The 19,422-nt window shown below is 42.7% G+C and overlaps 1 pseudogene; it reads left to right on the top strand.

The window, feature by feature from the left end:
* The first annotated feature begins 13,356 nt into the window (after positions 1–13,356).
* Positions 13,357–13,955, top strand: LOC127692592 (60S ribosomal protein L19-like; annotated as a pseudogene).
* The last annotated feature ends 5,467 nt before the right edge of the window (positions 13,956–19,422 follow it).

Raw genomic sequence — 19,422 nt, 5'->3', positions numbered from 1 at the left:
AACTGTTTGCCCTCCATGCAGTTAGAATCCACTTCCCTATGGATAACACTAAATTCTTACTTACTGTTTACTGAGTTTCATCTGGGCTGCTCTTAGCTCCAATTGGTGAGCCAATGTGGTCATGTTTTCTTTACTCCTATCCCATGGCGGCTCTCTCTCTCCCTCACTCCCACAAGTTCTTCTTCTTCCATAGTGTCTTCCTTCTTTTCTCCCCTCTGAACTTCCTCTAAGCCCACCAAAACTCAACTCTTCTCCCCAACTATTGGCTGTTGACATCTTTATTCACAAATCACAATCAACTGAGGGCCACTCAGTGTTTTCTGTATGGATTCTCTCTTCGGGCAAACAGCCTTGGGAGCCCCAAATTAGCATTAGAATACAAGCAGCATTAGGTCAACACATCATGGACTAGGAATGAGTTCTTACTCTGTGTGCTTCCCTTCAGTGATGCAACAATATGACTGCAACTTTTTTTTCCTGCAAAATGGGGACTTTCCATAAAAGCTCATTATGAGACTCAATGAATTATTCCTCATAGGTGAGCTTTCCAGGGCATAAAGCATTATACTCTACTCTGCAAAAATAAATATTGTTTCAGCGGTGTTTAGTAAGGATCTATTGCTTTTGTATGCAGAACACAGATTTGAACACTCCATAACAACCAAATCTGACAAAAGCAATTTCCCAGTGTCAAGACCTTTACAATATTAGACAAGAATCTAATGTGTTGATCTATGTGTTGATAGTTGAAATGCAGAACAGCAAACAGTAAGCAACTTAAAAATATTCCTCAGGACTCTGGGTCAGTTTGACAAATCTCCATGAAATTCGCTCTTGGGGGATACTGTTCAGGGAGGACAGACACACAGCAATGATAACATGTACAGATAAGTATAAATTCTAGAGAGAAAGCGCATGCTAGGAATTACCTAAATTAACAGAAATGCACAGGAAGAATTGGGCTAAATCAGTGGTTCTCAATCTGTGGGTAGCAACCCTACAGGGGTCGAATGACCTTTTCATAAGGGTTGCCTAAGATCATCCATCATAAGCTGATATTTACATTATGATTCATAACAGCAAAATAACAGTTATGAAACTGTTAGCAACAAAAATAATTTTATGGTTGGGGGTCACTACAATATAATGAGTTAATTGTACTAAAGGGCTGTAGCATTAGGAAGGTTGAGAGCCACTGGTCTAAACAATCAAGAAAGGTTTTATTTTGTTTGTTTGTTTTTTTATAGATATTTTCTTTAGTTACGTTTCCAATATTATCCCCTGATTTCCTGATACTCCTGATTTCCCCTTCTGAAAACACCTTATCCCATCCTTCCCATTCCCCTGCTCACCAACCCACTCACTCCTGCTTCCCTGTCCTGGCATTCCCCTACACTGGGGCATCAAGCCTTCTCAGGGCCAAGGGCCTCTCCTCTCTTTGATGTCTAACAAGGCCATCCTCTGCTGCATATGCAGCTGGAGCCATGGGTCCCTCCATGTGTACTCTGTGGTTGGTGGTTTAGTCCCTGGGAGCTTTGGGGGTCCTGGTTGGTTCATATTGTCATTCTTTCTATGGAGCTGGAAGCTCCTTCAGCTCCTTCTGTCCTTTCTCTAGCTCCACCATGGAGAGGACTTGTGCTCAGTCCAATGGTTGGCTGAGAGCATCCACCTCTGTATTTGTCAGGTACTGGCAGATACTCTCAGGAGACAGCTATATCAGGCTCCTGTCAGCACGTGCTTGTTGGCATCCACATTAGTATCTGGGTTTGGTGACAATATATGAGCTGGATCCCCAGGTGGGGCAGTCTCTGTATGGCCTTTCCTTAAGTCTCTGCCCCAGACTTTGTCTCTGAATCTTCTCCCATGGGTATTTTGTTCCCCCTTCTAAGAAGAACCAAAGTATCCATACTTTGGTTTTCCTTCTTCTTGAGTTTCATTTGCCTGTGAATTGTATCTTGGGTATTCCAAGATTCTGGGCTAATATCTACTTATCAGTGAGTGTATACTGTGTGTATTCTTTGGTGATTGGGTTACCTCACTCAGGATGATATTTTCTAGTTGATCAACAATGGTTTGATAGGAAGAGTTAGAGTTTGGAATTTGTTTCCAAAGACAGGATTTTCACTTGATAAACAATTTATACCAAAGAGGAGCAGATTGGCATCACTAGACATTTTGTGAGTGGTCCCCCATTGCTTCAGATTTGTCGTGTAGAATCCTCCAAGCAATGATGCAACGTGACTGCTCTTGATCCAGTATTCTAGTCGGGAGCTCTGGTCTCTGATAGACTGACTTCAAGACTACACTGGTGGTAATGACTCAAGCTGAGGTCCAGCTTCAGTTCTACCAAACTTCCAAATGTGTGCTGTGTCAACTTCATGGTCTACATTCTAAACCACATTAACCACAATCAACTTGACATACAACGTGAAGGAAATTATATGAGCTAATAAATAAGAGGGGGGGAAGAGGAGGAGGAGGAAAAATACGAATAAAACATCTAAATAATTTAGTTAAATATAAGGCAGAAATAAAATACGTAGAAGCTAACCAGTGGATCAGAAACTGTTCAATGTTAAATTCATGGGATTCTTTATGATAACTTTCAAGTATTCAAGTAAAAACTTTAAATTTAAAAACTGGTCTTCTATTCATGTGAATATTTCTAGTCAGAATGAATAATAGTGCCTAACATAAATATTTTGAGTTTTATTTGTCTTACATGCATTAACAAAAAGATTGATCATAAACAAAAAAAATTGATCAAAAAATTGCTATTATGCAAGAACTTCCTGAAAAGTGTGATTAAAGTATTGGTTTACGATTTAAACCTCAACTAGGCAGATTAACTCTCACATGCATGTAAATCAGCATGTGTTTCTGGAGTCATGTAATTTTTTTTTCTTTTTTTTTATTCGATATATTCTTTATTTACATTTCAAATGATTTCCCCTTTCCTTGATTCCCCTTCCCTGCAAATCCCATAAGCCCTCTCCCTCCACCTCTTCCCCCATCCACCCCTTCCCACTTCCCTGTTCTGGTTTTGCCCTACACTGCTGCACTGAGCCTTTCCAGAGCCAGGGGCCACTCCTTCCTTCTTCTTAGACATCATTTGATATGTGGATTGTGTCTTGGGTATTCCAAGCTTCTAGGCTAATATCCACTTATCAGTGAGTGCATACCATGAGTGTTGTTTTGAGACTGGGTTACCTCACCTCTAGAATGGTGTTCTCCAGCTCCATCCATTTGTCTAAGAATTCCATGAATGTATTGTTTCTAATGGTTGAATAGTACTCCATTGTGTATATATACCACAGTTTTTGTATCCATTCCTCCATTGAGGGACATTTAGGTTCTTTCCAGCTTCTGGCTTTTATAAATAGGGCTGCTATGAACATAGTGGAGCATGTATCCTTATTACATGCTGGGAGTTAGACCCCAGAAAACCAAATAACCCTATTAAAAATGAGGTACAAAGATAAACAAAGAATTTTCACCTGAAGGACTTCGGATGGCTGAGAAGCACCTTAAGAAATGTTTAACATCATTAGTCATTAGGGAAATGCAAATCAAAACAACCCTGATAATTTCACCTCACACCAGTCAGAATGGCTAAGATTAAAAACTCAGGAGACAGCAGGGGTTGGCCAGGATGAGGAGAAAGAGGAACACTCCTCCTCTGCTGGTGGGATTACAAGCTGGTACAACCACTCTGGAAATCAGTCTGGAGGTTTCTCAGAAAACTGGGCATGACCCTTCTGGAGGACCCTGCTATATGTAATTTCAAAGATGTTCTTAGAGACTATCAATGTCTTGCTGCACAGCAGCCCTGTTAAGTCCTACTTTTTATGACTCCAAAGCATATTACCTTCAAGCACATTGGGAAAGGGAACCAATTCTGTGAGTGTGAATGGGAAGTAAAGCATGACAATACATGGCAGCTAAGGGCAGGCTCTCCCGACATGTCCCAGATACACAGTAGAGTAGCAGATCCTGTAGGCAGACCTTAGATCACACTTTTTTAACACATAGTCTTCACTCCATCTTGAGACCAACAGCTTTTTGTAAATGTCAAACATTCTCAGAAGTGGCTAACTATCAGACTAACCAGTGACAGACTCACCAACTAGTTCTAACATGTCTATCTTTTAATTATACCCAAAGTCTAATATTGGCTTTACCATTAAACTCTAGAAATTTTCTGTGGAAAAAAAAGTCCTCAAGAAATCACTTTTACCAGGGTAGTGATGGTGGCAGTGCATGCCTTTAGTCCTAGCTCTCGGGAGGCAGAGGCAGGCAGATCTCTTTGAGTTCAAGGACAGCCTGGTCTACAGACCAAGTTCCAGGATATCCAGGACTACACAGAGAAACCCTGTATTTTTATCTGTAAAACATTGTTCTTGGATAGAATATCTAGACACAGCATATTTTAGAAATTTGTGTTTTTCTAAGGAAATTCCACACACATTTTGTCTTAGTATAAAGATAAGGAACCCTTGAAATATATTAAGAATGGACCAGGGTGTGTTCCTCAGCAAATTTCACCCAGCCATGATACATGATGTAGAAAATTTGACCACCTTGGATTAAAGAGTCTCAAAAATGTGTAGTCTTTCCTAGTAGCAAAGATGAGTTCCCATGAACTTTGCACGTAAATTAAATGAACTCTGATAGCATGTTTGTGGGCAAGAACTGTCGAAGCTGGGAAATATTCACTCAGTCAGCTGATGGCAAACATAAAACAACCACAGAGAAAGAGAAAATATTTAGTTTCTATTATTTTAAATTGGGTATTTTTTGATTTAACACAATCTGAGTTTTCAGATATTAATATTCATATAACTGTTTCATCTGTACTACCAGAGGGAAAAACTGAAAGAAAATTAATCACAAAAAAGAAGACCAATTTTTTTAATTGCAATACCTGTATACTCCTGAAACTTTTTTAATGGTTGTGTTGTTTTTATTTGGCTCATGATATGCAGATGTGTTCCGACTTTAGCTGTACTCTGCTTCATCCTCTATGAAAAGAGGAATAACGTGCAATCTGCACTTTATTCCCAGAACTCATAAAGAACAGATGGGCATTCTGTGTAGTGATACAAATTAAGCCACAGAAACAGTGGGGGGAAAGCTCCAAAATGAAATAACAAAATAAAAGACAGCTTTTACCCAAAACCTAGTTCAAAGGGTTAAAAGCTAAAGAGGATTTCAAAATGTAATTTCAATGCAAGCCAATGCGTGTGTGTAATTATAAATTATAGGTCATATTTTCTATTTACCTAGGCTCTTTTCTTCTTCACACCAATCATTGCGCATTAGCAAGACAAGATTGGGAACAAATTGACAAGTTAATTGCCCATGCATTAGAATTCCCATATTTCTGGAGTGTGAATAAAATTGCAAATTAAAACCCTAATGTGTATGTGTGTGTGTGTGTGTGTTTTTCCAAAGGTCACATTGTTCCATGGGAACTTGAAAAAGAAGAGAATGAAAGTAACTCTATAACTGTTTAGTGGAGAAGTTGCTCTTTGCAGAAATTTTTATGAGCATTTAGTTTTTGTTGTTGCTTTTGGTGATAGTGGTGATGGTGGCCAGGCTGCTGCTGCTGCTGCTGCTGATGATGATGATGATGATGATGATGATGATGATGTTGATGATGATGGTGATGTTGATCCTCATCATCATCATCTTCATCCTCCTCTTCCTTCTCCTCCTCCTTCTCTTCTTCTTCTTCTTCTTCTTCTTCTTCTTCTTCTTCTTCTTCTTCTTCTTCTTCTTCTTCTTCTTCTTCTTCAAATCTGTATTGGACTGGAATTGGGGGACAGGAAAAGAGGCCAGAGGAATCTTAGATCAAAAGCTATATATGAAGTTCTCACCAATGGAAAACAAGTTGAAATTTTATCTGCTAGCAGAAATCAGATGTATTTTGTTTCTCTGCAAGAGAACCAAAAAAGAATAATATTAGAATCTAATACATTTTCTTTTCTCTCTTATTCTTAGATAATTTGACCTCATATTTAAAGTTTTGGTCTTTCTTGATTGATATGTAATATCATCTCTATGTCCTGAATATTAGCAGATCATCAAATTCTCCTAGGATGCTCGCATCAAGATATTATCACATCCAGTCAAGTCACAGAATTCACACTTAAAAATAGTCTACAGTAGCAAAAACTAAGGAAAAGCAGGAGATTTTAACCCTATTGAGCAGATATCATATTCATTTGCTGAACTACAATTTACTGGCAATAAGCCAATTAAATAAATTTTCTATATAAAACCTTACACTATTACATCACAAAAGATCAAAAGTGCCAGGCGGTGGTGGCGCATGCCTTTAATCCCAGCACTTGGGAGGCAGAGGCAGGTGAATTTCTGAGTTCGAGGCCAGCCTGGTCTACAGAGTGAGTTCCAGGACAGCCAGGGCTACACAGAGAACCCTTTTCTCTAAAAAACCAAAATAAAAAAAAAAAGATCAAAAGTATGCAACATTACTAACAGACAGGTGAAATTATGTCTCTGCACCCTTTAAGTTACATCTATTGAGAAACACATGAGAAGAACTGCCAGAGACTTAATGACAAGAATCAACCAATCAACCACCAGCAACAGACACCGCCGGGAACTCGAAGAAACAGAAACCCAATTGTATCAATTTTTTGAGACTATAGGGTTTAATCAGATAAAGAGAAAATGGTTTCCAAGCAGAGTAACTGTTGAGAATTGTAAAGGAGCCAGTTTCATTGAAGGATGCCACATACTCACAGATGCTGGCAGAAGACACAAGATTCATGGGTCAGAGACAAAGGACAGCTTATACTTTGTCGTGCTAACTATCGCAAGGGCATACATACCCATATTCTGAGCCTCCATCCCCATGTTGGGATGTGTGGGGAGGCAAAGGAGAGCTGCACAGGTAGTGGCACTTGTGGAGGAACAGCTTCAGATCCCCAAATGTTTATCAGTAGGCAGGAAACACGTCAGACGATCCTCTGGATTCAGTTATAGTTATTAGACTGTAGAGTCATTGGATTTTACTGTATGCCATTTAAAGACCTACCAGTATTTCCAAGGCTGTTCTCTACAGAAGAAGACCATTTGCACCTCTGCTTACAAGACAAGCATGAACTTAAAACGCCCATGGGGAATTAGCTCCCGGTACTAGCGGGGCAGTGAACCTCTGCTCTGCTGCCGTCTGTAGCTCGTGACTGTTTCTTTTAGAAAATTTCCAAGTTGCCTAAGGCAGCACAGCTCTCCCTGAAGCTCTACATTCTCCATTCATCCTGTCCAACTTCTCGTTTTCTCCTCTTGCTCCTCTCCGGTTTCCCCGTCTTCTGTCTCATCCTTCCCTTCACCTTTCACCTTTCTTCTTACTTCACCGTCAGAGCGCTCACTCCCAAGCCCCAAGTTCACCCCCACCCTGTGTCACATGTCTTCCACCCTCTAGACAGACACGCTCACAGACAACCTGTCACGTAGACCTTCCTTACCTACCAAGCTGGCTGGCTGGAAGTCAGCTTGACACCAGCTAGAGTCATTTGAGGAGAGGGAACCTCAAATAAAATGTCCCACTTGATTGTGGGCAAGCTTATAAGGATTTTTCTTTTTTGATTACTTGAGTATGGATGTGGGAAAGACACACTTCACTGTTAGCAGTGCTACCCCTGGGCAGGTGATGCTGGGTGCTATCAGAACACCATAAGCAGCTGACCCACACAGACAGGAGCACGTTGTCCTCTGAGACCTCCACCCAACAGCTGACTCAGACAAATACAGACACCCTGAGCCAAACAGTGGATGGAGCTTGGGGACTCTTAATGAAGAATAAAAGGAAGAATTGAGGCCCCAGATGGGTATAGGAACTCCACAGGAAGACTAACAGAATCAACTAATCTGGGCCCTTGGGGATCTCAGAGACTGAACCATCCACCAAAGACCATATACATGGGATGGACTTAGGCCTCCCCACACATATATAGCAGATGGGCGGCTTGGTCTTCATGTGGACCTCGAACAACTGGAGTGGGGGCTATCCCAAAAGCTGTTGCCTGAATGTGGGATATGTTTTTCTAGCTGGGCTGCCTTGTGTGGCCTCAGTGTGAGAGGAAGCACCTAGCCATGCAGAGACTTGGTGTGTGGGGGGGAGGGGGGAAGGGGGGTTGTTACCCAAGGAGGCCCCAACCTACTCAATTGTGGGAGGGGCTTAGCGATTGGCATGTAAAGTGAATAAGTAAAAAAAACAAAAACAAAAAAACAAACAAACAAACAAACAAAAAAAAAAACACATGAGGAGCAAGCCAGTAAGCGGCATTCCTTCATAGCTTTGGCTTCTGCTTCGGTTCCTGCCTCCAGGTTCCTACTCTGAGTTTCTGTCCCACCTTCTCCTCAGTGATGGAATACAAGCTGTAAGCCTAAATAAATCCTCTCCTCCCCAAGTTGCCTGTGGTGGTGGTGTTTAGGTTCTCTGACACTGACCTAATAAGGTGACCTGTGGAGAGCACATGTTGGTTATGAAGCTGGATGTTTCTAAGGATATTAGCACAACCCACATAGATAATCATTTACTAAGACCCAGACCCAAGTCTGTTCCTTATGCTTGTTTTTAATGCAAGTTTCCTAGAGAAGGGGAATCATCTTGCTCATATGCGATTTTAGTTAATGCTGTACCCGGTGTTACCATAGAAACGGGTTTCCATTTGGAATACATCCCATCGGTTCTGAAATTACTATTCTACACACCTTCACAAATTAGAATAAATCCAGTGGCTACCCATAATGTCAGCATACAGATGATAAGCCGCATTTTCTCCTTTTATTCAATAATTTCAAAGTCGAAAAGTGAGAGGTGATTATCCTACTGATAAATACGTAAGAGTAAAAAGATATTCAAGGAAAGTCCACTGCCTGTTATTTATTTTATTCATGAAACAGCACTAAAACAGAGTGATGTGTACCATCTCCAAAAGGCAAGGTCATTTTTCAAATGACTAGACAATAATGGGAATTCAACGTGAAGAAAAACAGATCATTTAAACAGCATTATTCTCCTTAGCGGATAAACCTGAAAAATCTATTTATTGGAAGAATTCCAGATTTTGGAGAGCATTTAAATATTCTCATATCTCTTGTCTCTCAAAGTATTTTAAGCACCTAATATTCCTAAATGTGGAGATATTAACAGTTACAGAATGCATACCAAGTGAATTACATGTCCCAGTAAGAAGGACCCCCCTCCCCCTGTATCCCCCCCCCACCCGCATGATTTGTGGACAGTATTGGAACTGCTTTGCTTATCAGAATGTATGATAAAAAGAATTTTTAAAAAACAATGAAGTGAGTTATCATGAAAATAGATCCATTTTAAATGATGCTTTGTTAAGGTGTAAAAGGTGTCTCCCAAGTCTCTCCCTGGTTTCGGTATATTTCAATGATATTTTGTCAGAGACAAGGTAAACATTGGAGAGAAGCTTTGCCCAATATAGTGTTCTGTGGCGAAGGAAGTGCCCTGTAATCTGTGCTGTCCAGTACGGTACCGGCCAGCCACAAATGGCTATTAGGTCCCTGAATGGAGCTAGTGAATGGTAGCTGTACTTTTTAAAAATATATCAATTAGCACCCTAGGTGTGGCTAGCAGTTCCCATATTCGACAGCAAACTTTTACAGGTTAATAATCAGGCAGTTGGAGTCCAGCCAGGAAGTTCTAGAAAACTACACTATTTATTCTCTAATTCTCGCCTTTGCTGTTGTAGAGTTAACTAGAAGATTCAGTGTGTTACATTATTTGCCATATAAATCCTAGAGCGTTGGTATCCTACCCCAGCTACACAGATTATCAGCTATGTGGTCAAGTCATCAAACCTCACGGTCAAATTACATCTCCTAGTGATAACACTCTCTTGGATGGTGGTGTCAAATGATGTGTGCGATGTGTCAACTGCTTAGCATGTGCCTCCCATAGGGAGGTACTCAATGCACATTAGATGTTATCCTTGATTATTATCATATAAATAGTTTAATATTCATCCCATAGACAGACACCAATCCCAGACACTATTGCAGATGCCAAGAAGTGCTTGCTGACAGGAGCCTGATATAGCTGTCTCCTGAGAGGCTCTGCCAAAGCCTGACAAATACAGAGATGCGTGATCACAGCCAACCATTGGACTGAGCACGGGGTCCCCAGTGGAGGAGTTAGAGGAAGGACTGAAGGAGCTGAAGGGGTTTGCAGCCCCCATAGGAAGAACAACAATATCAACCAACCAGTACCCCCAGAGCTCCCAGAGACTAAACCACCATCCAAAGAGTACACGTGGAGGGACCCATGGCTCCAGTTGCATGTGTAGCAGAGGATGGCCTTGTCTGGCTTCAATGGGAGGAGAGGCCCATGGTTCTGGGAAAGCTCAATGCCCCAGTGTAGGGAGATGACAGTGCAGGGAGAGAGGAGTCGGGGAAGTGTGAGCACCTTCTTAGAAGCAGGGAGGAGGGAGGATGGGATAAGGGGTTTCCAGAGGGGAAACGGGGAAAGTGGATAACATTTGAAATGTAAATAAATAAAATGTCCAATAAAAAAATATTTTGCTGGGATATATAAGCTATGGAAGAAAAACATAAAGTATGAAATAAAGAATTCTGTTGCTTGCAGAAAACATAGCTGGCTTATAACAATTTATACTGAGTGAGCCAACAATATCAAGTCAAGTTCAGATTGTTCATAATTTAAAAGCTTAGGAGCTAAGGATTAGACACATTGGGCAAGACTACTCCATTTCAAACATAAAAGGCTGGTTTGAAATCTCTAGCACCCATGTAAAAAGCCACGGCTCTGCGTGCCTGTCACCCCGACACTCCAGGGCAAACGCAGGTGGGTCCCAGAGCTCACTGGCCAGGCCACTAGCCAAAGTGGTAAACCTCCAGCTCAGTGAGGAACCGTATTTTGTGGTGACAAGGCAAAAAGCAACAGAGGAAGACAGCAAATATCCTTCTCTGGCTTTCATATGCAACACACATGCCTACACACACACACACACACACACACACAGAAAGAGAGAGAGAGAGAGAAACACACAGACACACATATACAAACACACAGAGTCACACATATACTCTCTCTCTCTCTCTCTCTCACACACACACACACACACACACAATTACCATGCACACATATACAGATAAAAAAAAAGACTTGAAACTCAGTGATCTCACCAACACTTAGAAGATACATGGTATTCGCCATAACACAATCTGTCAACTTTTGTTCTCAATAGCAGCCTCATTAGCAAAAGGCAATCTTTATGAATATGCATTGACCTTGCCTCTGGTACCTAGTAGGGCAGACAATTCAGGAAAAACAAAATGTTTTTTTTGCAGGAAATCCTGCTGCCAATGAATGCGAGATGTACAGAGTCCATCAGCGGCATAACCTTGCTCTAGGAACAATGCATATATAGCCACAATTTTATACATCTGAGGAGATTAATGTGATATTCAAATAAACTAGTAGCTCCTGTATACTTCTAAATTCTTAAATTCAGTATCTAACAGTAAAACTTTAGACTTCAAGAGTCAGGAGAAACTTGTTTAAAAGGGAGAAGAATGTTTCTGTAAATTTACAGAAATCCATAAACTCTGACAGCTCTGTGGTGAAATGCTGCAGGAACTGGCTTAAAATATTTTTATTTTATAAATGGACCTGGTGTGCTCGTCCTAACATTTTTCTGGCATCTTCACAGCAGACAAGGACAGCTCTTATTTTTCCAGCGGTGTCTCCTTGGTAAAGTCTAAATAGGTCAGAGTGAGAAGTAAAAGCTCTTCTTTCAATGAACCTTTTAAAAGTCAGAACCTTCTTTATATATACTTGAAAGTAGTTCTGCTGTGCAGTTGTCTACAAGTAAACAAGGTAGCAAACGCCTTACTGTGGGGTGGAAGTTCAGAGATCCCAAAACCAAACAGACCTCCAGTGTCTGCAGTGAAAGTTCTTTTTTAAATAAAAGTAAACAATATCTTTATTGAATATAATCTTCATTTACATTTCAAATGGTAAAGCCTTTCCCGGTTTCCCCCTCCCCAAAAAATCCTAACCCCTCCTCCCACCCCTGCCTCCAAGTATATGCCCCTCCACCTGACCCACTCCTACGTTCCCCCCCCTCAATTTCCCCTTGTTGAGGCAACTATTGAGCCTTCACCTGACCAAGGACCACTCCCCTCACTGATGCCCAACAAGGCCTTCCTCTGCCACATTTTTGGCTGAAACCATGTGTACCCCTTGGTTGATGGTTTAGTCCCTGGGAGCCTGGGTTGTCTGGGTGGCCGAGATCATTGTTCTTCCCATGGGTCTGCAAACCCCTTCAGCTCCTCCATTGGGGACCCCACGCCCAGACCAATGGTTGGTTGCTAGCATCTGCCTCTGTATGTGTAAGGCTCTGGCAGGACCCCTCCAGAGACAACCATGGCATGCTCCTTTTGGTATGCACTTCTTGTTGTCCATAATAGTGTCGGGGTTTGGCGACTGTTTATAGGATGAATCCCCAGGTGGGGCAGTCTCTGGGTAAACTTTACTTCAGTCTCTGCTCCACACATTGTCTCCTTTATTGCTCCTGTGAGTATCTTATTCCTTTAAAGTCATCCTTAAGTGAGCTTCCTGTGGTCTCTGCATTGTAACATGTTTATTTTGATCTTTTGAGCTACCATCCACTTATCAGTGAGTGTATATATACCATGTGTGTTCTTCTGTGATTGGGTTGCCTCACTCAGGGTGACACTTTCTAGTTCCATCCATTTACCTAAGAATTTCATGAATTCATTGTTTTTAATAGATGAATAGTAGTCCACTGTGCAAATATACCACAGTTTTTGTATTCATTCCTCTGTTGAAGGACATGTGGGTCCTTTCCAGCTTCTGGCTATTATAAATAAGGCTGCTATGAACATAGTGGAGCATGTGTCCTTATTACATGCAGGAACATTTTCTGGGTATATGCCTAATTTTCTGAGGTATTGCCAAACTGATTTCCAGAGTGGTTTTACCAGCTTGCAATCCCACCAACAATGGAGAAGTGTTCCTCTTTCCCCATATCCTCTCCAGCATCTGTTGTCCCCTGAGATTTTCATCTTAGCCATTCTGACTGGTGTGAGGTGGAATCTCAGTGTTTAAACAATATTTTTTATTAATTCTTTGAGGATTTCTTATTCACAGCCCCTCACAACTCCTCCCAGAACCTCTCTCTCCACCCTCAACCCTCACAATCTCTTCCTGTCCAAATTTGAGATTTCTTATTTCATTTTTTCCCATCAAATCCTGTGCAAATACCTAGAAATATTGTGTATTAAATTCCCAGTGTCTTTCCTTTTGCTGCTGCATCCGCAGCCATGAGTACGCTCAGGCTACAGAAGAGGCTTGCCTCTAGTGTCCTCCGCTGTGGGAAAAAGAAGGTCTGTCTGGTTGGACTCCAGTGAGATCAATGAAATTGCCAGGACCAACCCTGTCAGCAGAAAAGAAGCTGATCAAAGTTGGGCTGATCATACGGAAGACTGTGACTGTCGATTCTCGGGCTCGCTGCCGGAAAAACACCTTGGCCTGACAGAAGGGCAGGCATATGGGCATAGGGAAGAGGAAGGGTACTTCCAGCGCTCGGATGCCCAAGTGGTGACCTGGATGAGAAGGTTGAGGATCCTGCGCCAGCTTCTCAGAAGATGCAAGGACTCAGATTGACAGCCATATGTATCACAGCTGGTACCTGAAGGTCAAAGGGAATGTATTCAAAACCAAGAGGATTGTCATAGAGTAGATCCACAAACTGAAGACAGACAGGGCCCACAAGAAACAGCTGGCTGATCAGGCTGAGGCTCGCAGGTCTAAGATCAAGGAAGTATGAAAGCACAGGGAGGGGCGCCTCCAGGCCAAGAAGGAAGAAATCATCAAGACTCAGTCCAAGGAGGAAGAGAGCAAGAAATAAAAGCTTCCCTTTAAGCTGTGCGTAGTGGCCGGGCTGTGGCCTCACACGGATCAGTCATTAAAATAAAACAAGCCTTTCAAAATAATTCCCAGTGAGTTTCAGAAGCCTTCTTGAATAACTGGCGAGGCGTACTAGATATGAATGCACCGCTGGCAGAGAACGAAATTTGGCTTTGTGTGTGTTTTTTTCAAGTGTACACTGGATTAGACTTAAGCATTTGGAAAGGGAGGAAGGCAAGAAATAGTCTAAGGTTAGAATTGGATTCAAAGACAACAGGAAGAGGACCTGAAAGAGGATTTTACCGAACTATCGCAGATAGGTTGCGTGGAGAGCCGTCTGTCAAAAGTGTCCAAAGGACAAATACACACTGCCAGAGAAGATGCCGCTATTGATATGAACTTTAGACTAAGGCCAGCGTCCGACGGTAAATGTTCCCAGCATCTTTACCGTGATTTATTACGTATAACCCGGATGGTAAGAGGCAGGCCCCCACTCCTTGAGTGCTGATCCGTGAAAGTCCGAGACCTCCCCCAGGGCTTTGCTGATCTTCAGTCAATCACAGCAACATCCTCTCCGCTTTGGGTCCTGCATCTCTGCGCATCTTTTCTCTACTGTGTAATCACGAAGCCTCCTCACAGGGAATAAGCAAAACCATCAAGTGTCACTGGTAGCGATAACTAGAGAAAGAGTCACCTCTCACATCACTGCACAACTTCAAAGATCTGTGGTGAACTAAATAATCGTCTCTGGCTCCTGCTGCAAGGTGAGGTGGTCTTACGGGACTCAGGAAACTAGAGGATGCCAGCAGGGAAGACCCCTGCCACAGGCCAAGAGGCGCATGGCAAGTGTACCCAGGTGAGACCATTTGACACCCACTGAGTTCTGATCAGCAGTCATGAGTCTTAAAGCTGCAGAGTTGTGCCTTGAACTCCTCACCTTGGAATAGAGGGTCAGACGTCTGTGGCCTAAAACAGGATTGTTAAAAATAAAATAAAATAAAATAAAATAAAATAATAAATGATGCAAACAGAGGCTTGGAAAGATGAGTTGGTAGTTAAGAGCACTGGATGTTCTTGAAGGACCTGAGCTTGCTTTTTAGTGCCCACATCAGGTGTCCCGACCACCTGTAACTCCGGCTCCAGGGAATGCTCTCTTCCGGATTCCCTGAGTGCTACATGCATGTGGTTTACATGTGGTGTACAGGCAAACAGGCATGCATATAAATTTACATTTTTAATATACAATTTAAAAATATCACTATGAGAACACCACCCATTTAGAGATAATAATAAATAAGCTCAAATGGCCGTCGAGTTTAGGTAAGACTCGTCCACTCCCGCGGTGTTCCACGCTGCCGCAGTGTGGAGAGAAGCGGTCAGCTCCAGCTAAGACAGAATGATGATGTTCTAGGGTGATCAAATATGTTCCAAGGCGCAGCAACACATACAGTTAAGTATGATGAAGGTAGAGAAGATGTAGCAAGGAAGAAGATGGCCAACACGGATACGCATATGTATTCTTAAAGAGGAAAGCATTTCCTCATTTCCACATTTAATGTGGAAAAATTAATAGGAAAAACAGCATGAACACAGTCTATGTTTCACCTCCAAAAAAAAAAAAATGGGATAAGGAAAGGTAAGGAGAGGAGGGGAGGGGAGAGGAAAGGAGAAGAAGGAAGAGGAGGGGAGGGAAGGGGAGGGGAGGAGAGGGGAGGGAAGAGGAGAGGTGAGGAGGGAAGGAGAGGGAAGGGGAAGAGAGGGGAGGGGAGGGAAGGGGAGAAGAGAGGAGGGGAGGGAGGGGGAGGAGGAGAGGGGAGGGGAGAGAAGATGTGGGGAGGGAAGAGGAAAGAGGAAAGGCCTTACTGTGGCCTAGAACCAGTTTCTTGATAATCGGAATATCATTTTTAAATGTAAAATGCACCTTCCTCTTCACATTATAAACACTGGTTTGCTTCGAATTCTCAAAAGGCTTCCAGTTTCCCTCATGGAGGAGAGTTAGCAATGATCCCATCCAGAAGCAAGTCACAGGGCAAAGAAAAAGGCATTTACAAGGGCAAAGTCAGTATATCTCCTCAAAAGAGCCTAGAATTAAAGTAACCTAGACTTAAGTGCGAAGCTGAGTGAGGCGACTCATCCCACCCCTCTTCCTGTGAGCCGACCCCACAGAGAGGCAGGCTGGAAAGAACGGGGTTCTTTCATTAATTTTCTGGTACAAGCAGTTTAAATATCACGGTGGCAGTTTGATTAAAATTACACAGATGGAAATGACAGCATCTTCATATAGATTCTGGCATAGTCTTCTGGGATCCAGAACGCTTATTTAAATACTGATTTTAATATGATTTACATTTCCACATCTGCTACTGCAATCAAGTTGCCTGGTTAGTTAGTGCCTGAGACTCCCACTCTCCAGAGCTAAGGCTTAGTTGTGAGAAATGTTCTAGTCAGTTACTACCTATTACTGTGATAAACGATGGTAGCCTCCAGGGCTCCTCTCTAATCAAGAAAGCTCGTCTAGTCCTCTGAAAGAAATTCTTGGTTTTTGTTTGTTGTTTGTCTGGGGTTTTTGTTTGTTCGGTTTTGGTTTTATGGCTTTTGCTTTGTTTTGTTTTAATGGAAAAAAGAGTTTATTTGGGCTTACAGTCCCAAGAGGATGAATCCAATACTATTATGGTGGGAAGGCATGGTGACAAGAGGATGAATCCATTGCCTTTATGGTATGGTAGGCATGGTGACAAGAAGGTGACCTCATTACTATTATGGTATGGTAGGCATGGTAACAAGAGGCAAGCATGGTAACAGGACCAGGAAGCTCTGAGCTTACATTTTCAACTGCAAACACAAAGCAAAGAGGATGATGCTGTGGCTAGCCCTGGGCTTGTGTTTTGATGCCAATTCTACTCCATCTCCTCCGCTGCAGATGAGGAGTTGCCTTGTGAACCTTCTCCCCACACTAACTTTTCAAATAAAGGCCAGAGCCAATGACTGGGAGGAAGTGGGAGGAGCTGAGGGTCTAGGGGAGGAGCGACAGAAGGAAGGAACAAAGAGGCAGCAGAGCGAGAAGCTCTTGGCCTGGAGAAACCACAAGTTATATGGGATAATATAGATGGAAATAGAGTAGTGTAGTGGGAGGTCGCCCAATCTAGGCTTGTAGCTTGTTTTGTTAACTGATTGAGTCGAGTTTTCTTTTACCGGGGGAATTGGGTTGGAAACAAAGTAGCAACAGGATGAACTTGAAAGTGGGGTGAGGTTATAGACTCTTGATGCCTGCCTTCACTAATGTACCCTTCCACCAAAGCTTTATCTCACATCTTACACAACACACACCACATATCCAGCACACACACACATACACACACACACACACCACCACCACCACCAACTGGAGACTATGTTCAAATTTCTGAGCTTTTGAAGTACCTCCCTGATTTAAACTAACACACAAAGAAGGAGACACTTGTATCAGTCATTCTCAACAGTTCAATCAACCCTAATGATCAATGGGGTGGCAGGTGACACATCTGACAAGGTGCATGACATCACCCAAAAGGCTCTATTGCTAAAATATGGTGACCCCAATCCCAGGCTTCATCATGCACGCTCTGCTGATGGAGGGTCTTGCCAATATGTTGCCTGCTGATTGATTAGAGTGTGGATGCTAACATATGGGATAGCTATGTCACTTTCTTAGATAAACTAGCAGCAGGATTTGCAACACTGATGAACAGATTTGCTGATGACAGAGTTCTCTGCAACATGAGACAAAGAGAGAAAAAGAAATTGCAGAGATTCACAAGATTTGATGTTGAGTCGGCGAGGTGAGTGCAGGCCGGGAATTCTAGCTAAGGCTCCAGGAGTGTCACAACTTTATGGAACTGCCTAGACTATCATCAAGTCTGAGGGCAGTGTGAGCAACATAATGAGATGCAGTCCCAAAATATAAAAGCTAAAGAAGGACTCATTTGTGTTTGCTATCCCTGCAAAACTCAGTGGCGGGTGCAAATGGAGCATGTACACAGACTGGATTCCAAAAAAAAAAAAAAGCAAAGAGCTGAAAATATTGTATCATACATTGGAACTTACTTAATATCTCTAATCAGATATGGTAACTCAGTGATACAGTATGCTAGTGCATAAGTTCCTAGCCTCTAACCAGCATAGCAGAATGACTCACCAAGAAGGGTAGCTCACTGTCTGCACCACATCATTCCCATTGTGAAATCCCAAAGTGAGGGATTGGAGGACCACAAGGGAAGAACGAACTGAAAACAGAATAAAACAAGGCAGGAGGAACATCAATCCTTGCAGCTCCACGACCAGCATCTGGGACTCATGATAGCATCATCCAGGTTCCAGAGGGCTTGGGTATCCCTTCCTCTACACCTCTGCCAGCTAAGATACATGTAGGTTCCCTGCTAGGGTAGCTTCACTCAGTCCCTGACACCTTCCCGTAGGCTTTGATTTTTCAAACCCTACTTTGAAGGATGGTTCTTAAATGCTTTAACCTCCCTTCTAGCCCACCGCCCACCAGAGGTAGTGGGAAAGAAAGGTTATTAGGATATGGGGGAGTGGACCTGTTTAGAAATTGTTCTTTGGAGCAAATCCAATCTACTTTGTCAGGAAAACAGCACTTCAGTTCACAGGCCAGCAGGGGCAGCTTGATTCGCTCACAAATACCACACAGATATACCAGCAGTCCAGTTCAGTGTTGCCCGGGAAAGCAAACACGAATCAGCAGCAGTGGCATGGCCTAGCAGAAACAGGGGGGCATCTGCTGAATTGTCACAAGTCAGCAGGAGTGACCAGGACCAACAGGGATTCCAGTTCTCTGCTGTGCCCCTCTCAACAAAGCAAACATCAGAAGATCAGCACAGATGAAGACTGGAGACCAAGAAGCGGTGACAAGCTAGCTGTGCCAGCCCCTGTCCCTGTCCATCGAGTCCTATTAATATTCCCTTCACAACAGGCGTTCCGCATCCCCATCACTTTCAGTATCCTGCTATCACCTTTGTAACTTTGACTTCATCTCCGCAGCTTCACACACAGGATGCTCACAGCCTATCAGCAGAATTCTAAGGGCTGCACACTTCCTCGACATCTAGCTTCTCTTCAGAACCTTGATGCAGGCCACTATGCCCCTCCCAACACCTGCATATCATTATGTATTCAAATTCATAACCAAATGACAACGATCAATTATTCTGTCAGCTCAAGACATAGCCTGCCTCATTGGCTCATGGCGACAGCAACTTCTAAGTACACAACTGAGCTATGGAAAACCCTTCTTTGGGCAGCCTTCCAGGGCCAGGTATCTGACAGGGCCACTCTTTAGTTGGACACTCTTTTCTCAAGCACTCTCCTTTTTGATGAAAAAATTCTTCAAATAGATCTGCACTTCCACACACTTTGACGAACAGAAAATGGCCCTCAAGGTACCTTCCCGATAATCCAGCAGATGATTCAGCAGG

Source organism: Apodemus sylvaticus, chromosome 9 (genome assembly GCF_947179515.1).
Source record: "Apodemus sylvaticus chromosome 9, mApoSyl1.1, whole genome shotgun sequence".
Taxonomy (NCBI): Eukaryota; Metazoa; Chordata; class Mammalia; order Rodentia; family Muridae; genus Apodemus; species Apodemus sylvaticus.
The sequence above is the reverse complement of the archived record's forward strand: the minus strand, read 5'-3'. Positions and strand labels throughout refer to the sequence as shown.